The 8,224-nt window shown below is 40.2% G+C and overlaps 2 non-coding genes across 2 annotated transcripts; one reads left to right on the top strand and one right to left on the bottom strand.

The window, feature by feature from the left end:
- The first annotated feature begins 347 nt into the window (after nt 1-347).
- TRNAQ-CUG (transfer RNA glutamine (anticodon CUG)) lies at nt 348-419 on the top strand. Its single transcript has one exon. It is a non-coding gene; the product is annotated as a tRNA-Gln (tRNA).
- A 3,319-nt stretch (nt 420-3,738) lies between these two features.
- On the bottom strand, nt 3,739-3,810 carry TRNAV-UAC (transfer RNA valine (anticodon UAC)). Its single transcript has one exon. It is a non-coding gene; the product is annotated as a tRNA-Val (tRNA).
- Between the last annotated feature and the right edge of the window lie 4,414 nt (nt 3,811-8,224).

The raw sequence follows: 8,224 nt of genomic DNA, 5'->3' as shown, positions 1-8,224 counted from the left end.
GGTGATGGTGGTTGAAACATCTAAATGAAATCAGATCTTTTGTTATCAGTCCCATGGTGTAAGGGTTAGCCTTACCTATCTTTCTATCTAAATATCTATCTGTTTACCAGTCTATCTATCTGTCTATCTAATCTATCTATCTATCTACGTATCTATCTTTCTATATCTGAAAGTCAACAATGATAAAATTAATGAAAATGAAGTATAACAACGTCCTCTCAATGGCAATTATCTTACCAGAATCTTCGAGAACCTTCCAGAAAACAATGACATTTGCAGGCAAGGAGGGAGGGCCTCTGGCTGATTATATGTAAAACATTTAGATGAAATCACATCTTTTCTTATCAGGTCCCATGGTGTAAGGGTTAGCACTCTGGACTCTGAATCCAGCAATCCGAGTTCGAATCTCGGTGGGACCTCATCTTTTCAGTTTTCTTAGAAACTGTTGATGGCCACATTGTTCTATATATTGCATATACATACTTATATATGCAAATATAAGTATATATATGCATATATATGGAGTAATGTGGTTATCATCAGCAGCCAGAGGCCATTCCCTCCTCCTTACCTGCAGAGTTCATGGTTTTCTGGAAGGTTCTAGAAGATTCTGGTAAGACATTTGTCATTGAGAGGACGTTGTTAGGTGAGAGTCAGGTTCACTCTATGGTTGTAGTCGGCTGTCCGAGGACGTTGTTATGCTTCATCAATTTTGTAATTGTTGACTTTCAGATAGGAAGTACTCATCTTCGAAGCTTCCTTTTACTCACAACAACCTTGAGTCACTTTAAGAATCATCTTAACTACAGCCTTATCTTCACTACACCCTTATGGTTCAAGTCAATGGTCACATTCACTACACCTTCAACACCACTGGCCTTATACCTGACCCACATTATCACTACATCCATGTACATGTATTTGTTGCAGGATATTGTGGATATCATTGATTTCTAAGAAAGATGAAGGTTGCCTTACCTATCTATCCATGTATCTATCTGAATATCTATCTATTTATGTATCTATCAATCTATCTTCATGATAACACAAATGTATGATTGTTGTTAAATTTTAATGGGTATTGAGCAGGTGAAGTCGTGAAGTCTGTAGCCATACCATAAGTCAAACTGAAAATACATCAAATGTATAACAAGATAAATGCAATACTAGCAGATACAGTGTGGTGGGCGAGATGTGTGGTGTGGGTGTGCTGGAGACGTGTGGTGTGGGGAAGGTGCGTGTCGCAGGTGTACGGTGGGAGAGTGTGTTGTGGGCATGGAAGAAGAGGTGTGTGTGTTGTGGGTGTATTCGGGAGGGTGTGTTGTGAGTGTTGTGGGAAGGGTGTTGTTGTTTGCTAAGTGTGTGTGTGTGTGTGTGTGTGTGTGTGTGTGTGTGTGTGTGTGCGCAGGTGTTGGGAGAAATGCCTTGTCGGTGTGGTCCAGCCTGACTCTCATTCCGAGCCTCTCCCTCCTGTCCTGCCTGACTCTCATCCCAAGCCTCTCTCTCTACAGTCCACCCTAACTCTCATGACAATTACCTTTCTCCGTCACAGAGTCTTACCCTAACCTTCCATTTCCTTCAGTCTTTTTCACATCTAAAGCCTCTCTCTCGTGTCCAGCCTCTCTCACACAGTCTCCCTTCTCTCTCTCTCTCTCTCTCTCTCTCTCTCTCTCTCTCTCTCTCTCTCTCTCTCTCTCTCTCTCTCTCTCTCTCTCTCTCTCTCTCTCTCTCTCTCTCTCCAGTATGGAATAATTCAGTTAATCAGTTATCATAACGCAGTGGTATATCATGCTACCTTGTCAACCACTGATCTCTCCCTTAATCCCTTATCTTCACTATGCAAGGCTTATTATAACCTTCACTACAACCTCATCTTCATATGACCTTATCTTGACTAAGCTGGTTTCAAGGAAGGCTTTAGATTTTACCCGCTCACACAAACAACGTACTTACACGGGGCCCCACGAGTGTAAAACTCCCTCCTAATACAGTGCAAATACATGATTACACACACCTACACACCACCACCACCACTAACAATACACAGAGAAATAGCCTTTTAGGTTGGCTTTGGATCCGCCCTTGAACGTAGTTTGGAGGATTTGGGGGATCAGGTCAATAAGGTTAAGTTCACTACAACCTCATATTCACTAGCGTGTATCTTCACTACTAGCTTATTTTCACTTAACTATACCTTCACTATACCCTCTTCTTCACTACACCGTTATTTCTACCATACCATCATCACTGTACTCCCTGATGTTCACTAAAAGTAGTTCTCATCTTCAATACACAATCATTTTGAATAAACTTTACTCTTTGATAACCCTTATCTCTACTACATTCGTATCTTCACTACATTCGTATCTTCACTACAACCTATCTTGACAATATCCTTATCATCACTATACTCTTCCTCACTACACTCTCATCTTAACATCATCCTTCTGTTTACCGAACTTAGTTCAAAGTCTGACTTGAACGTAGCTTTGGAAAGTTTGTGTTCCTCATTGTGTTACCTCCTTAGTATCATTGTAAAGGCAATTGTCACCACTCCCCAACTAAACCGTCATCGTCACTACACTCTCATCATTATCATTCCTTCTTGATGTTCAATACAAAATCTCAACATATACATTTATCTTCACTACAGAATAATTTTCATTGCACCTTAATCTTCATAACTCCTTGTTTCAGCTACATCCGTATCTTCCATTCATTCTTACATCTTATATTAGTTACATCTTTACAATATCTTTATATCTTCTCTGTTCCGTCTTTTGAAAAATTGAAAATGAGAGTAAAGGATTTCCGGCCTTCTGCTCCCTCCCCTTTTAGTCGCCTTGTACGACACGCAGGGAATACGAGGCAAGTATTCTTTCTTTCCTATCCCCAGGGATAACAGCATCTGGTGTTCCCAGACGGTCACCCATCCAAGTACTAACCAGACCCAACGTTGCTTAACTTCTCTGATCGGACGATATACATATATATACATATATATATATATATATATATATATATATATATATATATATATATATATATATATATATATATATATATATATATATATATAGTTTAAAAGAAAAAGAAAGAAAAGACTGAAAATAATGAATTTCCCAAATAACAAAAATGGAAGCGCCGGGGTTTGAACCCGGGACCTCTCGCATGCCAAGCGAGTGCTCTACCACTGAGCTACGCCCCCAAGAACATATTTTGTGACATAGTATTATATGAAGCACTGAGATTACCACGGCAAAATAGTGTTTGACCGACCGTTGCCGACTAGCCGGCAAAATAACCACAGGGTAAATCTCCATGTTGCTGTCGTGTTTTCCTCTCAATTTTCAACGAAGAAATGAGTTTTACTTTTTTATTGTCGTTGCAATAGACTGGAACTAAGCGATAGACTGGAACTAAGCAATAGACTGGAACTAAGCAGACCTGGTATGAGGTCAGAGCCCTCATTATCATCCCTGCTAACTACCGGAAGCAGATTAAGTCGTTCCACAACCGATGTCCGGCCCATGTTAACTCTGATGTGCCCAGCAGTTGGAGGAGGATCGCCAGAAGCTTCTGGAAGATTTCAAGGACGTCTTGGTGGACTTGACCCTTTCAGATAAGGTCGAAAACCACAATCTATTGTGAAGATCTTCACTATAACGTTGAACGAACGTACTGAATGTTGCACACATATGATGCGGACAAAATGAAAAAAGAAAAAGACAAAAATTATGTCTGGTGTGGGTGTCGAACCCACGACCTTGAGTGTGTAAGACTCACGCTCTACCACTGAGCTAACCAGACAATAGAAAATTCGTCTGTTTCTTCAATTTGAATTAATGAAAATCTTTGCGAGGCAGCGTTAAGAAAAGAGAGATGTCTTTGACGAAATTTACTTGTTTGGCTCCTTCTTCTGTTCCTCATTATCGAAAGTAAACATACTGAAGGATATATATATATATATATATATATATATATATATATATATATATATATATATATATATATATATATATACATATATATATATATATATATATATATATATATATATATATATATATATATATATATATATATATATATATACATATATTGAAAAGGATTGCAATTTTGCACGTGATCAAGTATATTCTTATGGGTCCAAGGGGAAAATAAACACGATAAGTTCCCAAGTGCACTTTCGTGTAAAACTCACATCATCAGGGGAGACACAAGAGAGAAATATAACAGTCAGTTGATATACAACGAAGAGACGTAACTAGGACGCGATATGGTAAACATGTGATTGTCCAAGACAGACAACAAGCGTATCATAAACTTATTATGTGGACAAGAAGGTGAATTGTTTACAAATTTTATCAACATTAAAGTTATCCAATTTGTATAGACCATCACTAATATTAAGATTATAATTCTTTGTGTATTCAGTAATAGAAGATTCAATGATATTTCTCGTGGTACTGGAGTTAGAGTTAATAACTGAGATGGCATTATTAACTCTAATTCCAGTACCACGAGAAATATCATTGAATCTTCTATTATTAAATACACAAAGAATTATAAACCTTGAGGAAGCAACATGGCGGTCAAAAATAAGCTGCAGGAATGAAGTTTATGAATGGAATATCAGTGAGACGATCCAAATGACGAATGAATGAGAGCGTAGTCAACATACAATATAAAAGGACATATTATGAATGGCAGCCAGGCAAGTAACGGCCCAACTGAATGGAAGGATTTAAAAGTTCGCGTTATATGACGAATTTTGATAGATTATCCAAATTTCCATTCCATTTCTGAAACTTAATGGTTGTGTTCAGTTCTAGAGACAAAGTTTAAAGGTTTGTGTTTCAGAGATGAACCACAAAGGATATCGTTAAATTAACTGACATTAAAATTTGTCAATTAAGTGAATCATTTTGTACAATAGCTATAATTTGACAGAGTTAAAAGTTCGCAGTCTCATTACAATTCTAATTTAAAAGTTTGAGATTCAATGATGGTTTGCACAAGTTTAACGTACATTCAAGTTTTGTGTTTATATGACGTATCTTAAAGGACTCTGGTAAAATAACGCAGCTGGAAGGTTTGCGTTCAATTGACGGTGTTTAAATGTTTATTGATGAATGGTAGATTTAAATGGATAGATTTTAAGTTCGCGTTTTCATGAGCGACTTTAAACCTTGTGGTTGAATGTCACAGTTTAAAGGTTGGTATCTACAATGTTGACCAGATGGCGGTAGTGTGTAGACACAGCCATACCAGGTCGTATTTATCATCATTAAAGTCACCTTCCTTACTTACTTATGGCGGCGATGAAATTCACTGGTTCTTGATTGTGCACCAATTAACCTATCAGATAATGGTACAATGTTTGCCTGGTGTTGCATATATCACGTCTGTTGTTGAAACACAAGAATGCCAGGTGACTTTGGGAGTGGATGATAATGTAAAGATCAATATTTTTTTTTTTTTTTTTTTTTTTTTTATACTTTGTCGCTGTCTCCCGCGTTTGCGAGGTAGCGCAAGGAAACAGACGAAAGAAATGGCCCAACCCCCCCCATACACATGTACATACGTCCACACACGCAAATATACATACCTACACAGCTTTCCATGGTTTACCCCAGACGCTTCACATGCCTTGATTCAATCCACTGACAGCACGTCAACCCCTGTATACCACATCGCTCCAATTCACTCTATTCCTTGCCCTCCTTTCACCCTCCTGCATGTTCAGGCCCCGATCACACAAAATCTTTTTCACTCCATCTTTCCACCTCCAATTTGGTCTCCCTCTTCTCCTCGTTCCCTCCACCTCCGACACATATATCCTCTTGGTCAATCTTTCCTCACTCATTCTCTCCATGTGCCCAAACCATTTCAAAACACCCTCTTCTGCTCTCTCAACCACGCTCTTTTTATTTCCACACATCTCTCTTACCCTTACGTTACTCACTCGCTCAAACCACCTCACACCACACATTGTCCTCAAACATCTCATTTCCAGCACATCCATCCTCCTGCGCACATCTCTATCCATAGCCCACGCCTCGCAACCATACAACATTGTTGGAACCACTATTCCTTCAAACATACCCATTTTTGCTTTCCGAGATAATGTTCTCGACTTCCACACATTTTTCAAGGCTCCCAAAATTTTCGCCCCCTCCCCCACCCTATGATCCACTTCCGCTTCCATGGTTCCATCCGCTGACAGATCCACTCCCAGATATCTAAAACACTTCACTTCCTCCAGTTTTTCTCCATTCAAACTCACCTCCCAATTGACTTGATCAATATAAATGTGGGAAATCTTGAACCGCCATCACCAGACACAACACATGTTTGGATCTGGCGGGGGGAGGGACTTGCCTGTGACGTCACGATGCCCCGCCTCCAGCCTGGCGCCGCTCTGTGTGTGTGTGTGTGTGTGTGTAGCCCCTGGGTCCATGTTGGCCACAGTCACCCACCGGCCGGTGGTCAGGTCAGTGGGCGGTGTGTGTGTGTGTGTGTGTGTGTGTGTGTAGCCCCTGGGTCCATGTTGGCCACAGTCACCCACCGGCCGGTGGTCAGGTCAGTGGGCGGTGTGTGTGTGTGTGTGTGTGTGTGTAGCCCCTGGGTTCATGTTGGCCACAGCCACCCACCGGCCAGCCGGGCGGTAGTTTATAACTAAGACTGGTAGTTTCACATGCCACTTGGAGTGTCCCTCACTACAGAACTTGAGCAGCTCTTATCCTGAGGTGGAGCAGTTGATCCTCTCCACCAGGCTGGTACACTTGGTCCGCACCAGGTGGCTCCCTCCTGGTCATCCTGAGTGGTTGGTTGCTGTGTTGGATTTAATGACCATTGACTTGTGAAGGTCATTAGGCCAACCATCATTTTATCATCTGATAAAACATGAAGCAACGCCAAATATTACATGATCCATCTAAACTATAGAGAATGATGAAGTCTGATATTGTTACGTTACGTCATCCAATCTTACCACTCACCTGTTACGGTAATCACGACTACATACATAGTGTTACGACTGATATTACTGTATGTACTGTAGTAAAGTACTGTGGTTATGTGAACACCAGACGAGACCATCATTATGATGTGTCACCAACATGTATCTATAATGCTTCTATAACCAGCATGATCAAGAAGGTTATAACAACATTATCCTTGTGTCACCAACATGTATCTATAATACTTCTATAACCAGCATGATCAAGAAGGTTATAACAACATTATCCTTGTGTCACCAACATGTATCTATAATGCTTCTATAACCAGCATGATCAAGAAGGTTATAACAACATTATCCTTGTGTCACCAACATGTATCTATAATACTTCTATAACCAGCATGATCAAGAAGGTTATAACAACATTATCCTTGTAGTTGTTGGATCAGTGTAGAGCAGAGCAATACCTGGTGAACATTACTTCCTGGTGGCCGCCATAAATACCACCAGTGTTTATAAGCTCACACATCACCATGGGTTAAGATATGGTGTTAGCCCTCACTGCTCTATATAGCACCAGCCACGGTGGGTGGGCCTCCAGCTTATACTTCACTCCTACTCTTCTATATCTCTAACTTCCTTGAGATCATCTCACTTTGAATAACTCGCTCTTCACATAACAGTTGTTTGTTGTTGTTGTTGTTGTTGTTGTTGTTGTTGTTCCATGTTGTAGGTTTATGTTCTGCCACTGGACGACTCGTTCTCTGATCTTACCCAACAAGTAATTTGTTGTGTCGAGATTCGTCAGGTGCTTATCATACGGAGTCTGTAACACGTAAGTCTGTCTATCGTTCACTATACTGGATAGTAACCGGTAAAGGTTATTAAAGATATCTACACCATAATCTGTGCCACACAACAAAACATACAAATCACGATATTTGCAACATGATAACATGTTTGACTTAATGACCATCTGCAGGTAAGGTCATCAAGCCCCACCATACATACGTCAGACAGTAACATCAGTTCTATAACAGGATGTATATATGTTGTTGGATTTAAGGGCTATCACCTAAAGGTCATGAAGCCAGAATGTGAACCATAAGTTCAACATGAAATGATCGTCCAGGTCCAGCAGGTAGCTGTATATAAAGCTATGAATGTCTGTCTTGATTACTGACGACGTAGAGGGAAGGGTTTGGCAGGAAGGGGAGTGTGGTGGAGTTTGCTGGAGGGTTCTCGGGAGTGTTGTGAGGA

Source organism: Panulirus ornatus, chromosome 43, assembly GCF_036320965.1.
Source record: "Panulirus ornatus isolate Po-2019 chromosome 43, ASM3632096v1, whole genome shotgun sequence".
Lineage (NCBI taxonomy): Eukaryota > Metazoa > Arthropoda > Malacostraca > Decapoda > Palinuridae > Panulirus > Panulirus ornatus.
The sequence above is the reverse complement of the archived record's forward strand: the minus strand, read 5'-3'. Positions and strand labels throughout refer to the sequence as shown.